The sequence below is a fragment of the Humulus lupulus genome, chromosome 1 (genome assembly GCF_963169125.1).
Source record: "Humulus lupulus chromosome 1, drHumLupu1.1, whole genome shotgun sequence".
NCBI lineage: Eukaryota > Viridiplantae > Streptophyta > Magnoliopsida > Rosales > Cannabaceae > Humulus > Humulus lupulus.
Genome location: NC_084793.1, coordinates 201,887,473 through 201,904,598, shown reverse-complemented (window position 1 = coordinate 201,904,598; position 17,126 = coordinate 201,887,473).

Here is a 17,126-nt window from a genome sequence, read left to right as displayed (position 1 = left end):
TATTTTACCCCCGGGGGAATTTTCGGGACCCCGAGCATTAGGATTTGCTTGAGGCTACTGAAGCTTGAAGTAACCTGTCAGAAACATAAAAAGAACGTTCAGTATGTTTTCCCTCTCTCCCGTTCCATTTTTGACACTGTTTGCATTTTCGAAGGAAACTTGAGTTCTAGGACTCGGATACAGGGAAGGATCAAGGCATACCGGTTCTAGGGAAGATTGGAAGCTTATTAGCCAGAGGATTTAGCGAGAAATGACATAATCAGAGGTAATTTAAGCTTTGAATTCCTGAGTTTATTCTCTATTCTTGGTGTTCTTGAGTTTTACAAACTCAAGACTTGGATTATGAGTTCCTATTGGGGTTTTGGGTATTTGTTGTTGTTTTAATGTTGCTAAGCTATTGGGTGAGCTATTTGGGGGATTAAAATGTTGATTTGAAGGGCTAGGGACCCGTTGGGGTCGAATTTGGAGCTTTGAAGTTCGAAGAACACGAGGTGAGAAACCCATAAATATGATATTAGCACTGTAGCACTAGGTTGGTAGCGCTACAGCGCTATGTTCTCTATTTGGGGGATGAAGTTCTGCCTATAGCGCTGTAGCACCCAATAGGTAGCGTTGTAGCACTACACAGTCTTCAGAACTTGGTTTTTTTGTACTTTTTGGGGTTTTGGCCAGAGGGCTCGGGGGATGATTCCACCACCCTGTTTGGTGGGATTGGAGGTCCCAAGAGCGTAGGATTGGTCCTGGGATTGGGTTTTGGAACTTGAACTCATTGAAATGACGTTTATGGTTGTTACTAGGTTATCGCTAGGAGCTTGGAAGCAGAATCGTGCTCAAGGGTCGTTCATTGGTAACTTGTGCTTGGACCAAAGGTAAGAAAACTGCACCCAGTATGTGATGCATGTGATGCATAAGATACATGTGATTCGGGCATGGCATGAATGTTAAATATGAGATTGAGTCTCTGTAAATGTGCATGATCATAATTATGCTAGTGAATGTTAAGTAAGCGTGCTGAATGCCCTGCATTTGGATTTTGACATATGATATATGCCTGGTTGCATTGCTTACTTGTGAGTGGAACTGACTCCATAGTCAGAATCGGCAATGGTGTTTGTTTACCGAGTTTTTCGGAAACGAATACTAACAGAATAACAAAAAGATAAGAACTGTAGAAGTGCAGGAATATAATTAGACAAACAGGTTTTTTACGTGGTTCAGGCGTTAACGAGCCCTAGTCCACGAGTCGAAGTTCTTATACACCAGCCCATCCGCGAGCTCTGGTCACCTTCCGTGAAAGACTTTGATAATTCTGTTTCCCCGAGGATATCCATCTAACGCTATCTGGAAATCTCGATAACATTTACCCCCCAAGGTCACGGAGCTTTGATAGATCCGGGAGCTTGTACAGTCCTCCTGTGTTCCTGGAAGGGTTCCTTTTTCCCGCCTGAGTGTTAGTATGAAAAAGAAAGGAAATTTCTTCTGTTTGAACTCAAGTACTCAAGTGTGGCAAGGGCCACGCGTCATGCCGGGAATGGCTCTGTGATCAAGACGTGTGCGTGAGGCGACTGGCTGAGTATGCGTGCGTCAGGCATCTGAGTAATGATTTGACGGTTTTTAATGGTACACCGGGCCCGAGGTGGTATAATGATGGGAAATAAATACTTTATTCCCATCCGAGGAGTCATAAATAGGATCGTCGCTTCATCTCCAGCCGTTGGATCTGATGCACACGGAATGGGAAGATCGGGACCGTCCCTTTGAGGAATTCGAAACGACTTCTTTCCTGCTATAAAAACGAGGGAACGGACCTTTCTTCCTCTTTACGCTTTCAAATTCTCTATCCTTCGGATTTTCAGATTCCCAAACCTTCGAACTCTCAGGCTTCTAAGCTTCCATTCCTTCGCACTTGCCACTTCTCTTGGTAAGGAATCTAGAAACTTTTCTTTTGATTTGGCAGTGGGTTTATTCGCCGAAGTTCAGGGTTTGAAACGCCGTTCGTCTTTGCAGCTTTTACTTCTCGCGATCGTTCTGTGCAGTGATCCGGTTACTCCTTCAACCTTCAACTACCCGAATACCAGTAAGTATTTCTACTTTGCTCTTTCCTCCCCAACCTTAGGTTGTTGGTAGTTGTTAGAGTTGAGTTTTCTGCCAGTATCGCCTATGTGCATGCGTGAATAGGGCTTTGATAGGCATGCGATTGATGTGAGTCGATAAGTAATCTCTTTTGCATGCTTTGACGATTTGCGTTTGGAAAGTCGTTCCTTGTCTTGCTTGCGCTGTTCTGGTTTGCTGTTTTAGGGATAAGCATGAACGCCTTTAGGGTGTCTTTCTCTGGAAAAACACTTCTCTCGGCGGGCTGAGGCTCGGAGTCTGAGTTTGGTTCCTTGCTGTCCTTCGGGTGGCATGGTGCCAACCTTTCGGCAAGCTCGGTGGGAGCCTCTCCAAGCAGTTTTCGGGGAGGGTCTCCCCGACGCCTTTGATACCGCTAGGGTATGACAAGGGTGCTGACTGCTTAGAGTGTTTTCTTCTTTGTTTCTTTTGTTCAGTGACGAACATCTCAAAGGAACAACTCATCGCTGCGGCAGAGGCTGATTCTGCCCAGGAGAAGGGTTCCCCTGTCGCCAGCGCAAAGGGGAAAGGAAAGGCAAAAGTGGTCGCTGCTAGCCCACCGACTACCAATAGTTCAATCTGGGAGATGGACCAGAAGCCGAACCTGTTCAGGAACTACGGCATGCTGGAGCTGTACTCCTCAGAGGCAGGTCTGAAGAACATCCCAGGCCTGATGTGGCACCGTCTGTCGGTGCTGGGCGAGTCGGCTAGTCAGAGCCACGAGGGTTTTGGTGCCTGGAGCTGGGCACACATAGTGTGTGGGGCGCACTTGCCCCTAAGAAGTTACTTTGCCAATTTCTGTGTGAAGGCGGGGATTGCCCCCTTCCAGTTGATTCCCCCCAGCTACAAGCTCCTAGCGGGGTGGTTCATCTTTTGCAAGTCCCAGAACCTGGAGGCTCCTACCCCGGAGGAGGTGCTGTACTTCTATGGGTTGAAGTCTCAGCCCATGAGAGGTCATCCAGACAAGGTGGGATTTTACAGGTTGGAGAGGCACCCGGACGTGATGTGTCCCACCTGTTATACCGCGAGGGTTCCGGACCTCCGGGAGTACTTGTTCCTGACGACTGGCTTCCCACTGAAGAGGGTGCCAGCCCTATCTTTGGACTTCAAAGTCCCTGGTAAGAGCTCCTTCCTCTCCTTCTCAACTTTGTTCCTTTACGTTTGATTTGCCTTCCAGGAGGATCTCTAATACTCATGTTTGAATTTTGCAGAAGCCATCCCGCGGACACCTCGCTGTGCGGAGATGATAAGGAGGTCGCAATTCTACGAGGGGTTCTCGGAGGAAGAGCTGAAGGTGGAAGGACTTGTGACCACCGAATCTCTGAGAGAGTATGGGCTGCTCGCCTCCTTCCAAAATATTGGGCCAGTGAGTGGCAGGGGGCAAAGTCAGGTGTCCGCTGACGTCCGGGAGCAGATTTCCCTGGAACTGTCCAAGGTGATCTGTCAGGCAGTCCAGGACGAGAATAATTTGTCCCCCAGTTGGGCGGAGAGGTTCCCCGACCCCCAGTCGGAGGAAGAAGAAATTGAGGCTCGCTACGCCGCGGCTTACCCCAATGAAGGGACTCCGGGAGCTGGCACCTCCGGGATAGGTAAGGCTAGCTTTCGATTGATTCACACCCCCAGCCTATCTGAGGTTTCCCGGACCTCTCAGATGGGGTTCGATCCCCGCTTCCTTAGGCTAGATCCGCGTAGGGTACCCTTTGACAGATATTGCGATAGGGTAGATGAGCTCCTCGGGTGTTTGAGTGACGGTAGTCTGTCAGAAGGTGTCATCATGGTTGACCCTTCTTCCCTCAGCATGTCATTCCCGGACTTCAAGGAGTACGGGAGCTTCCTGGAGCAGGAAGCGGTGTCTTGTTTCGCTCGGGGAAGGCCATCCAAGTTTCTCGTGCATGGTCGTCCTTCTCAAACGTTTCTCTTTTTTATTCCTTGTTCTCTGCTGGCGGGCTTGCTTGTGCTTTTATGTTGTTGGTTGCCTTGTCTTCTGCTTATCTTCTTTCGCATTGCTTGCTGGTTCGTTAACCTTGTTTCGTACGTTTCTTGCAGAACATCCCGAAGCAAAAATGTTGGGGAGAGCTACCTCGCTTATTAAGAAGGCTGCCACTAGCCAAGACCCATCCAAGGGGAAAGGACGAAAGGCCAAAGCTGGTAGGGGAGGTAAAGCTGCCACTCCCAAGAAGACAAGTGGCGAAGCGCAAGTGTCTCTGGGGGTAGAAAAGTCTCTTGCTGATGGGCCTTCCGAGACCATGATGGTCTCGAGTAGCAGCAGCGATGGGGAAGGACTTGTGTTTCCTGCGAAGAAGGCCAAGGTGAGCAAACGACCCGGAGGGGAGGCTGAGGGCGACAAGAGAAAACGCCTTAGACATTCTCCACCTGGAGGTGATGGAGATCTCCGGACTGCGCGCAGTCACCACCAGACTACCCCCACTCAGCAGCAAAAACAACCCCAATAGCAACAACAACAACAACACAAGCAACTAACACCGCCACAACAGCAGCAAAATCAACAGTAACATCAGCTGCAACAACAGACCGGGGCGGTAGTGTCTTCGCTACCGTCCCTAGTACCCCGTCTTCCTCCTCCTCCAGCCCAAAGGGAGTCCACCCTTTCGGGGTCTCCTTCTTCTCAGTAAACAAACCTCCCTCTGCCTGGCCTGAAGTTCCACTTCCCTCAGAAACCAACCCGTTTCCCCGCTACCCTCCTGGAGGGTGTAAGACGGGCCGATAATTTTTTGAAGAGGCGGTTGGAGGCCGAGAAGGCTGTTACTCAGGGAAGGGCAGACAACTTGTCTGCCGTGAAGAGAGCTGAGCTGGCCGAGGGGGTGAGATCCCTTCACCCAGCTGGAGCGGTTTTGGATGGCCCAGCCTTGGAGAAGAGGCTGGTGCCTAGGCTCGGACGTGCATTGGCGCCGTTCGGAGCGGAGATGATGGAGGATATGGCCCTGAGCTTGTGCGAGCTCAATTCTGAGAAATGGACCATCAGTAGCAGTAAGGATCCACTGTTGCTGACACATGCCGTGAAGCAGCAACTGTCTGGGGTAAGCTGTCAGTTGTTGTGTTTTGGGATCATCTGTCTTAGTGCATTTGGTTCTGCTTAACTTATTCTGTTGTCTTTCCTTGCAGGCCTCTTTCATCGCGGAACGCTCGTTCCGGGAGGTGGGTACAGTTCTGGTTCAACTGGAGAAGAGCCAGGTTGCTCGCCAGGCCTTGGAGGCGGAGAAGCTGAAACTGTCTCAACAGGTCGAGAGCCTAAGGGGGGAGGCTTCGGAGAAGACTGACCGGGCCCGGCGCACAGCTGAGGAAGAGGCGGACAAGAAATATCTTGCCAAATATCGGGAGTACCGGGCCAGCGCAGAGAATGAGTTCAAACAGCGGTCGGATGCCTTGAAGGCCGAAAACTCCAAGCTCCGGGAAGAGCTATCCCAAGCCAGGGTGGAGAAGGATACCTTGGAAGCCCGCTTGCAATCAAAAAATGATCTCCTCCTTAAGCAGCAAGAGGAATATTCCACTTTTCAGAGTAAGCTGCACGAGGAGGAGCAACTTCATAAGAGGAGCAGGGATCTCGTGTCTATGCTGGAGTTGGGGCTTGCCGAGAAGGATAAAGAGATCGGAGCCTTGCAATTCACTGCCAGGGGGCATGTGACCGAGAAGCAATCCGTGCTGAACCAAAATAGGGAGCAGCGCAAGGAGATTGATTCTCTTAAGGGAGAGCGGGATGCCTCCAAGGCCGAGATGGAAAAACTGAGGGCTCAATTAGCTGTCGCGGAGGCACAGCTGGCAACCTCCGAGGCGGAGCGCTTGAAGAAGAAGGAGGATGCCGAGGTGATACTAAACAGGATGATTAATATATCGCATGTGGTCCTCATGCATCAACTCTGGAAAGTGAACCCGGAGGTACTAGGCTATCTGGGAGAGGATGCCGACGCCATGAGGGAGAAGCTACAGGTGTGGGATCAAGGCTCAGAGGTGTACGTCCAAACTTACAACATTGACGAACCTGCTGGAGCCCCTGAGGCAGGAGATCCTGGAGAGGCGGGGACCTCTGAACCTTCCCGTGACGAAGTTCCGCCTTCCAATGAGCCGACTCTGCCAGCCTCAGTTGAAACCGATGTCCCTGAGGCCGCGGTCGTGGAAGCTGCAGCCACCCCCAATGCTTGAAGGGGTTTTATCATTTGTAAAAAATATTCTTTACTGATTATTATTTTTCACTTGTTTTTTCCTTTGGGGCGAGGCTCCCTGTACTCTTTTCTCATTGCAGACATATTTGCCATAATCATAGCATTCTCCTTTCTTTTCTGCCGAGTTCTTTGTTTAACTTTGCTTTTATGGTAGACTTTTACACGGTAGAAACTGCTGTAGGGGCGCATGAGGTTTTGGTTCCAACGGCCAGAACCTATGCACTTCCAACTTGAAGCTCTACGGCTGATGTCTTTTCCCACGCAGTTTCTAGGTTACGAACGTTTCCTGGCTCCAACGGCCAGACTCCTTTCACCGTATTTCAGCTTTCCTAAGGCAAATAGCCAATCCCGGGACTTGCAGTTATACTGTTCGCTGGGATTGCTAAGGTGAGCCGTTCCATGGTGCTGGAACGGGAGTTCTTTTGGTGAGCGTCGCTAGACTTAAGGTTAGATCTTTGCGAAGCAAAACTAACTGTCGTTGCGAACCTCATGGTGGCTGACTTCAGGGACCTGGCATGGAGCCCTGCGAGGCAAGGCTCGTTGCGGTCGGGGAAATTGCCACGCCCACCATGTGCAATCCCGGAGCAGGGGCTTTGCGAAGCAAGGCCTGCTGTGAATGGGGGATCGACCATATCTGCTCCTGGAGCTGAAGCTTGCAGTGGTTGAGGAGCTCGCCATGCATTATTTTGTGAGATCCGGAGCTGAAGCCTGCGAAGCAAGGCTTACAACGGTCGCGGATCTTGCCATCTTTCGCCTTGCGGGACCCGGAGCTGGAGCTTGCGAAGCAAAGCTCTACAGCGGTCGCGGAGCATTTTTTGAAGGACTTGCCCGGAGGTTGGGGGTGTATCGGCGTAGCTCTCTGAATGTGCCCCAACCCCCAGTCCTGTTCATCGCTGGGTTACACAGGAGATAATTTTCATGATGCATAATGGCAGGCATTTCAATGGCAATTTTCACATAAACACATAATGCACACATGACACGTAATGCAAGCATGTTCATGGCAACAAATTAACCTAAGCTTAACAATTTAAAATTTTCAAACACAATGCTAGCACATAAGTGGTGTTCTGTGTATGTTTTGTTCAAGGGGCGTATGGCTATGCCTTAGCCATGTATACCCCCCCAAGTGAGCGTGGGGTCCGGACGTCTCCGGACCGCGTGGTCACTTGTTAAAACGCAGCTTTGAACACAGGGATAAAAAGTGCAGTAAAAGCGGAGTGAATCTCTCTGTGTTTCATTAAATTAGCCTGTTAGGCACGTGTTTTACAGCAGGGAGGATTATTTCCACATTTTACACTTTTGCTAATTTCACCAAGGACTTCCGACTAGATAGTCCGGGGCCTACTGGTAGTAACGGCGGAGGTGCTCTGCGTTCCAGGCGCGTGGGACTTTAGATCCGTCGAGTCTCTTTAAGTGATACGTCCCATGGCCCACTTTTTCTTGTACTTCATAAGGGCCTTCCCAGTTAGGTCCGAGGACTCCCACTCCCGGGTCCTGCGTAGCAGGAAATACTCTCCGTAGGACAAGGTCCCCAACTTCGAATGTACGGCTCTTGACTCTTGTGTTGAAGTGTCGGGCTATCTTGCCTTGGTACATTTTGAGTTGGACCTGTGACTGCTCCCGGAGCTCTTCGATCATGTCCAGGGACTCCTGGAGAAGGGCGTGGTTCCGGGTAGGGTCGTAGGTGTCCTGCCTGTGAGATGGGATCATAGTTTCTACTGGGATGACGGCCTCGCAACCGAAGGTCATGGAATAAGGTGTGTGCCCCGTCGAAGTCCTCTCTGTCGTGCGATAGGCCCAAAGTACTCGCGGAAGCTCTTCCGGCCAGTGAGCCTTGCATGCTTGGAGTTTTTTCTTCAACGTGGTCTTTAAGATTTTGTTTACTGCTTCCACTTGCCCGTTAGCTTGAGGTCTGGCGACTGCGGAAAAGCTTTTGATGATTCCATGCGAAGCACAGAAGTCCGTGAAATGTTCACTATCAAACTGCTTCCCGTTGTCGGACACAATTTTTTGTGGAAGCCCAAAACGACACACTATATTCCTGATGACAAAGTCCAGTGCTTTCTTAGACGTGACCGTGTTCATAGGTTCGGCTTCAGCCCATTTGGTGAAGTAGTCTACCGCGACTATGGCATACTTCACTCCACCCCTTCCAGTCGGAAGGGAACCTACTAGGTCAATGCCCCAAACGGCGAACGGCCAGGGGCTGGTCATTAAGGTAATTTCTGTAGGCGGCGCTCACGGAACCTTGGCGTACCTCTGGCACTGCTCACACTTTTTGACATAATCCACACAATCCTTCTTCATGGTGGGCCAGAAGTATCCTTGTCGAAGGATCTTTTTGGAGAGGCTCAGCCCGGAGGTATGGTCGCCACAGAAGCCTCCGTGAATCTCATGGATGATGGTGCTGATTTCGGTTCCGGCAACACACCTAAGGAAGGGTATGGACAACCCCCTGCGGTAAAGCTTTCCATCCATAACCACGTATCGGGGAGCTTGATACTGGAGCTTTCTTGCGTCACCTTTATCAGTGGGGAGCTCTCCGGTGGTGAGAAATCTGAGGATGGGTCCTATCCAGGAATGGGAATGGTCGATGATGGCATTTACCCTCTGTGTCTCGGTACTAGGTGCTTCTAAGTGCCCGATGGGCACCAGGCCATATTGCTCAATCTCCGGGTCTGTTGCAAGCTTGGCCAGTGTGTCCGCGAGTGAGTTCTGGTCCCGGGGGACCTGGCGGATTTGGTAGCCTTTGAAATGCTGCAGGAGGCCGCGGGAGAGAGACACGTAGGCAGCCATTTTTTCGCCTTTCGTCTGGTATTCCCCGGATATTTGGTTTACCACAAGTAGAGAGTCGCTGTATACCTCGATTTTTTGGGCTCCGACTTCCCTGGCCAGTTGCAATCCAGCTAGCATGGCCTCGTGTTCTGCCTCGTTGTTGGATGCTGGGAACGCGAAACGGATGGCGCTCTGGAGCTGATGCCCTTGGGGAGATACTAGGATGACCCCTGCTCCAGCTCCTTTTTCATTTGAGGCTCCGTCTACATAGACCTTCCATGCGGGAAGTTCCGGGACAGGATCTTCCGGGAGGTCATTCATTCCCGAGCATTCCACAATAAAGTCTGCGAGAGCTTGTCCTTTTATGGAAACACGTGGCTGGTAGTGGATGTCAAACTGGCTCAGTTCCATGGCCCATTTAAGCAATCTGCCAGAAGACTCGGGCTTCTGCAAGACTTGTCGGAGAGGGTGGTTGGTCAGTACTCTGATGGTGTGCGCCTGGAAATAGGGCCTTAGCTTCCGCGAAGCGATTAGCAAGCAGAGGGAGAGTTTCTCGATCATTGAATATCTGGACTCGGCGTCCAGTAACCTCTTCCTTACGTAATACACAGGGAGCTGGATACGACCGTCTTCCCGGACGAGAGCGGCACTCACGGCGTGCTTTGTCACAGCTAAATACAAGAACAACGCCTCTCCTTCGACAGGTTTGGACAGAATGGGAGCTTGGGTTAGATGTTCCTTGAGGTGTTGGAAGGCTGCTTCGCATTCGGGGGTCCATTCGAACTTCTTGTTTCCTCGCAACACATTGAAGAAGGGGATACATTTGTCAGTGGCCTTAGATACGAAGCGGCTGAGAGCAGCTATCCTTCCGGTAACTCTTTGGACATCCTTATGCTTCCGGGGAGAAGGCATATCTATGAAAGCCTTAATTTTTTCAGGGTTGGCTTCCACTCCGCGGGAGCTGACAATGAAACCGAGGAACTTCCCAGACGAGACCTCGAAAGTACATTTCTTCGGATTCAGTTTCATCCCGTACTTTCGGATCATGGCGAAAGCTTCCTCGAGGTCGTCACTGTGGTCCCCGGAGGTCTTGGATTTTACCAACATGTCGTCTACGTACACCTCCATGTTCCTCCCCAGCTGGTCCCTGAACATCTTGTTTACTAGACGCTGGTACGTCGCCCCAGCATTCTTCAATCCGAAAGGCATGACCACGTAACAGTAGACACCCTTGTCCGTGAGGAAGCTGGTGTGTTCCTGGTCCGCGACATGCATCTTGATTTGGTTGTATCCGGAGTACGCATCCATGAAGGATAAGAGTTCATACCCGGAAGTAGCGTCTACCATCTGATCGATTCGCGGAAGAGGGAAACAATCTTTCGGGCAGGCTTTGTTTAGGTCTGTGAAGTCAATGCACATTCTCCAGGACCCATCGGGTTTCGGGACAAGAACTGGGTTGGCCAACCACACGGGATAGTGTGACTCCTGGAGAAAGCCTATGGACCTCAGCTTTTCCACTTCAGCTTTGACGGCTTCGGCCTTCACTGGGTCTAACGGCCTCCTCTTTTGGCGAACTGGAGTTGCAGATGGGTCTATGTTGAGTACGTGGCACGCAACATTAGGATTAATCCCCGTCATATCAGCGTGGCACCATGCCAGGATATCCTGATTATTTCTCACAGTGGCCACGATCTTTTCTCGAATGGCCGACGGCAGGTTTTTCCCCACCTGAATGACTTTGGTTGGATCTCCCGGGTTGAGGATCACCTCTTCGACTTCCTCCATCGGTTCTATCGTTTTCTCGATCCCCACTCTAGGGTCGAGTTCATCAAAGCATGCCCCTTGGGCACCCCCAGTTTCTGGTGATTCTTCCGCCAAAGGAACGGCGACAACCGTCTCCTAGACCATGTAGACGGATCGGACGGAGACGTTATAACAGCTTCGTGCACTTCGTTGGTCTCCTCGGAGGGTGCTGATACGCCCATCGTCGCATGGAAACTTCAAGCATAAGTGGCGTATCGAGGTTATGGCCCCACACTCTATTAGGACCGGTCGACCTAGGATGGCATTATACGCCGTGGGGCAGTCGACCACCACGAATGTGCTGTGCTTGAAGGCACAAGCGTCGCTTTCTCCTCTGAGGGTGACCGGAAGTTGAATTTTTCCTAATGGCATGAGTGCATCCCCATTGAACCCTTGAAGCTGGATGGGGCATGGGGTCAGGTCTGTCTCGGTTAATCCGATCGCGTGGAAGGCCGCTTTGAAGAGGATGTTTACGGAGCTTCCGTTATCGACCAAGATCCGTGAGACCTTCTTATTGGCAATCTGGGCTTCCACCACGAGGGGATCGTTGTGGGGGAAGTGCACATGTCGGGCGTCGTCTTCCGTGAAGGTGATGGGAAGGTCCATCATTCGGGGACGTTGAGCAGGTGATTGAACCAAGGCGCACATCTCCCCGGTGTGTTCTAACTCCCTCAAGTACCTTTTCTGGGAGTTGCGCGTGCTTCCGGCAAGGTGCGGTCCTCCGGAAATGGTGGCTACGTGTCCGTCAACGGGTGGCGGAGCAAGGCCGAGCGGATATGGGTTGCCAGGTCCTAGAGCCAACAAGGCAATGGGTGCCGGAGAGGTTGGAGCAGGAAGCGCTGGGAACTGAGACCCAGGAGCTTGGGGGTGACCGGCTCCAGGAGCGCTAGCGGTCCCCCTCTGTCCCGGGGAATATGCAGCTCCGTGAACTACTCCCTGTCCGGGATAGATTATGGGTATCCTCACCCATTGACCGAGGTGTCCCGCTCTTGCCAGGGACTCGATCTCATCCTTCAGCTGAAGGCATTCGTTTGTGGTGTGCCCCACATCTCCGTGGCACTCACACCTCTTATTGGAGTCTCGCGGACGCCTTCCTCCGTGAGACACTTTCGGGGGTTTCCTGTAGTTGACCATATTACAGGTCGCCCGATAGACATTCTCTCGTGAATCTATCAAACTGGTGTACTCCGTGAACTTGGGTTCGTAGTTCTTCCGGGGTTTCTTTGAATGGTCCCCCCGGTTGGAGTTTCTTCCGCCTTGTTTATTCCGCGATTGGCTCAGATTTCGTTCTGGGCCTTCCGGTTGCGGTTGCGGCGGTCCGGGAGCGATACTACATCCGGTTTGTACAGCTCCGTACCCAGAGAAATGGGTTTGACTTGGCGTCTAAGCAGACGCGGAAGGCCCATACACGCTTGGAGTGAACTGGGCTCCTGGAAGCGTGAGGGCTGGCGCGGGAGCTTGCGAAGCAAAGCTCGGCGCAGTCACGGAAGGGGTTGGAGCCGGGGGAACTCCAAAGACTTGCTGGTAGGCATCCTCAAGGTTGATGATTCCCTGAGCTTTTGACATGAATTCGGACAGGGTTTCTGCCCGTCTCCGTTGCATTTCCCCCCACAATAGGGAGCCGACGGTAAGCCCTGATTGAAGGGCGATCAGCTTCATATCATCGCTGACTTTGGTCTTAGCAGCAGCTTCCATCATTCTTTGAATGAAAGCTTTGAGGTTCTCATTGGGTTGCTTCTTGATGTTGGTTAAGGAACCAACCTCCATGTCGTGGTCGCGGGCAGCAATGAACTGCCTCCTGAATGCAGACTGTAGCTCCTTTCAACTATGGATTGATCCGGGAGCTAATCTTTTCCACCAGTCCTCCGCGGACTTGGTAAGGGTGAGTGAGAAGCACATGCATTTGGCGTCTTCACTGACGCGCGCTACTTGCATCATTTTGTTGTATTTAGCTAGATGGGTACGTGGGTCTGTCCTCCCCTCATATAATTCTATGTGAGGCATTTTGAAGTTATCCGGAAGGGACGTTTCCGCGATCCTCCGAATACATGGTTCCGGGTCTTCCTCCTCAGAGTCTGACAGGGCCCCACTTTGCTTCCGGACCAGCTTGGTCAAGGCAGCAATCTGTTCCTCGAGCCTCTTTGTATCACTCTCCGGGAGGTCACGTCCCCGGAGCTTGTCATTAAGATGATTTCGGAGGTGATCTCCACGAGGCCGGGCCTTTTCTCCTTTGGCCTTTTCGTACTTGGCCTCCAACCTTCTTCTTAGGTCCACCGTGGACCAGCTATCTTCGGAGTGCGAGTCCGCAGCCTGACCGTCCTGGTTGACGGAATCACTGGGGCGGTTGTTCCTTCCCCTAGGCCTGGGTGCCTTAGCACCGGGCCCTTTAGGCACAGAGTGCCCCCTTGGGGCTGAAGGACGTCTGGGCTTAGGAGCGCCAGAGACCTTCTGCGCGCGGGGGGGGGGGGGGGCAGTCGGCCTGGTGATTCACGCCTTTAGGAGGTGCAGGGGCGTCAGCGCGCACAGGCTCTCCAACTTTTTCTTTGCCCTTGTTAGGGGCGGCTTTGGATGGTCCAGCAGCGGCTGGATCCGGCATAGTGGCATCAGCACCACCTAAAACAGAGGCGTCCTCGTCCGAGTCCCCTAGATCTCCGAACTTGCTTTGGAGGTGCTCCATCATGCGCTGCATTTTTTCAGAGACGCGCTCCTGCTCAGAAAGCTTGGCTTTAGTGACCGCCAGTTCTTCGGCTACTTGGACCAGTTATGGATCCTTCTCGTAGTAGCAACCGTCTTTGTAGTAACCGTCTTGGACATACTCTTCTTCGTCTTCTAAGTATGTCGTATCTTCAGTACTGACCCGATCCTGTCGGGATGTCGGGTCTTCACCTTGGTAGTCCGAGGGTTCGTTTTGTACCGCATCTTCCATCATAGTATCGGGGTTGACCTTAGCATTTTTGTCAACCGCGGATTTTCTCGTAGTCACCATATTTTTAGCACGGAGTGAATACAAAAACGTACACAGAAAAAGAGCTGACTAACAACTTCCTACAGCTCTCAATGAAAGCACCAAAATGTTTACCGAGTTTTTCGGAAACGAATACTAACAGAATAACAAAAAGATAAGAACTGTAGAAGTGCAGGAATATAATTAGACAAACAGGTTTTTTACGTGGTTCAGGCGTTAACGAGCCCTAGTCCACGAGTCGATGTTATTATACTTGTAGGGAATTACAGTAAGATGGCTGGTGTATAAGAACTTCACACACTCACAGTGTTTCTCTCGGGTTCTCTTGAAGAAGATGAAGCTAGAGAGATTTTGGTAGAGTTCTTGCTATGTAATTTCTTGGCCGTCCCCTCTATCGTAAAATGAGGGGGTCTTTATTGCTAGGGTTTTGGATTAGGGTTTTTTCTCTACTCACATGAGTCTTAATTACACCAGCCATAAATAGGGGATACAATTACCGTAGTCGCCTGGCTACCAGGCTCTATGTGGGTATATTTACGTGAAAGTATGGGGAATGCACAAAGGCAGCCGTCTTTTCCAAGTTGTCAGCGGAACAGTAGGCGAAATGGTACTTTTAGGCGTGCTGGGATGTGTGCGGCCTTGACCTGTCGGGCGTGTCAGGTGGGATCCTGTGTCAGGCGGGTATCATTCCAACTATGCCTCCTCCATGACTTGACCGCTTGGTCTTGTTCCATGCGAGGCACGGAACTGTTTCCGCGAAGGCAACCTGAAGAGCTTCTCCTAGAAGGGGCTTCCTCGAAGGATATCCCTTCGGGATTCCGGGAGAGTTGACGAGCTTCCGTGTCTCGTTTGCTTGAAAGAGTAAGTCGGACACTAAATGGGAGAGGTGAAGCCTTTCTGTCCATCCGCGAGCTCTGGTCACCTTCCGTGAAAGACTTTGATAATTCTGCTTCCCCGAGGATATCCATCTAACGCTATCCGGAAATCCGGAAATCTGGATAACAGTGTTAGTATTGACTGTGAAGCTGTGACTCATTAGTCAAGTTCTGTAGTAGTACTGAGCAATGGTCGTATGGAACTGACCTATGAGTCAAGAGTGGCATAAGAGTAATAAACGCAGGGCCAAAAAGATTAGATCTAATCGACATAAGCATTATCAACATAAGTATAAAATGCTTGACTGACCTCAAGTTCGATAAAACAAAAGCGCTTATCTAGTCTAAAGGCTAGTTACATAGAGCCAGAACCAAAAGGCTTAGGTGACTGTAACATCACATGGCTTAGAGTGCAGAGCCCAAGTTCGTGACTCCATAGTCACTTATCTGGTTCAAGTTCGTGACTCCATAGCCACTTATCTGGTTCAAGTTCGTGACTCCATATTCACTTATCTGGTTCAAGTTTGTGACTCCATAGTCACTTATCTGGTTCAAGTTCGTGACTCATAGTCACTTATCTAGTTAAGTCACTTATCTGATTAGGCTGCAAGCCCTAGCATGATTACCATAATCATTATTGATTTTCACTTAGGATTGAGTTGATAGTCATCCATACAGGAGGCCAGGGTCCACAATCACTTATTTGGACTTGCTTGAATGCATGAATAGGGTTATTATTTTCTAGGCATGCTTATTATAATTTAGTGACATGTTATTACTTGCTCATGAGCATATTGAGTTTTCTTGCTGAGCCTCGGCTCACGGGTGCGATGTGGTGTAGGTAAAGGCAAAAGAAAGTTGGACCATCCTTGAGTTGGAGAGCTTAGGTGACGATATGTACATATGCGGCTGCTCGACCACCACGGCCGATGGTTTTAAGAGGAACTAGGGATAAACCCTATTTTACCGCTTAGGTCGGATGGTTGTAAATATTTTATTGTAATTAACCTTTAAAATATATTTTCGGGATCCCAATGTATACAGTAAACGTTTTAGTGAAACGTAATATCTTTAACCAAAAATTTTAGCCCTAAACTGTTAATCACATTTAGTTACATGATTATGGCCAAATGGCTCGGCTAGCGAGTTTAGCACTGTTTAAAATGCACAACATAACGGTCCCTGGGTAGTAGGGTGTTACAACTATTGTCTCTCTCCTCTAGCTTTCTCTCAAATTTTTGCTAAACACCCAAAGCTTCTAAGTAACCAATTTTTTGAAGCTTCCTAAGGTTTCTAGTGGAAATTGGAATTAATTGGGGGATAGAGCTGCTAATTGGACCATATATAAGCTGGGAATTCGAACTTTTGCAGCAGAGGTAAGGATCATTTAAGTTTGTTTTGTGCTCTTCATGTTCTTGAAGAAAATTCTTGAGGTTAGAATAATTTTTGAAATCCTTGGTGTTTCTAGGGAGTTAGGGTTGTGTTGATGGTGGTTAGGTGCTAGCAAACTGATTTTGAAGCTCAGAATTAAGCTTGAAACTCTTAATGGGACTTGGATTACAAATTTTGGGGTATGTTTTCAAAGTTTAAGTTCAAATGGTAAATTTTGATAATTGTCTGTTTTTTGGATGTTTAAGTGCATTTTGATGTTCTTCTCACGTTATAGAATTAGGTTGTGGTCGATTGGTTGTGAAAGTTTTGTTGGAATTGTGTTCGAATTGGATTTAGTTTTTTTTTTTAAATGCAGGGGAAAAATGTAGATTCTGGGTTGTCGCGGTGGCACTACGATACTTGGAATGAGCACCGCAATGCGTATGGGTTTCTTCGAGGGTGGGTTTGCCCTCATACCATTGTGGCGCTGTGACCCTTTAAAGGGGGTACTATGGCTCTAAATGGGAAACATTTAATAATTAATGCTCTCTATCACTTGTGGCGACGCGACCCTTTAGAGGGGGCATCGTGGCTCTAAATGTACAAATTTTAAAATGAGGCTTCTCGGTTTGCTAGGGAGTCACGGCGCTAGAGGGGGGAACCATGACACTAATGCAGTTTTAGGGTGCATTTGTTTAGGATGTTGGGCACTTATTATGGGAGGCTCGACAAACGATTCCGCTATCCAGTTTAGTTGAATATGAGGTTTCGAGAACTAGGGCTTAGTCTTGAAGCCCATTATCAGAATTAGTTCCTGATAAACATATTATTTATGTTGTGAGTAGGGTTTCCACAAGGCTTGAGAAAGGAATCGCACTCGGGGTCATACTACCATTTGCATGGGGCTTGAGGTAAGAAAACTGGCACATGCACCGAGTGGAGGGCATTGGTCCTGATTATCGAACAAAATTATGACCGTGCCTTGAATTGGTTTAAAGTTTAATGTCTGTTCCGTATATTCATCTATTAGTTATCGACAATATACAT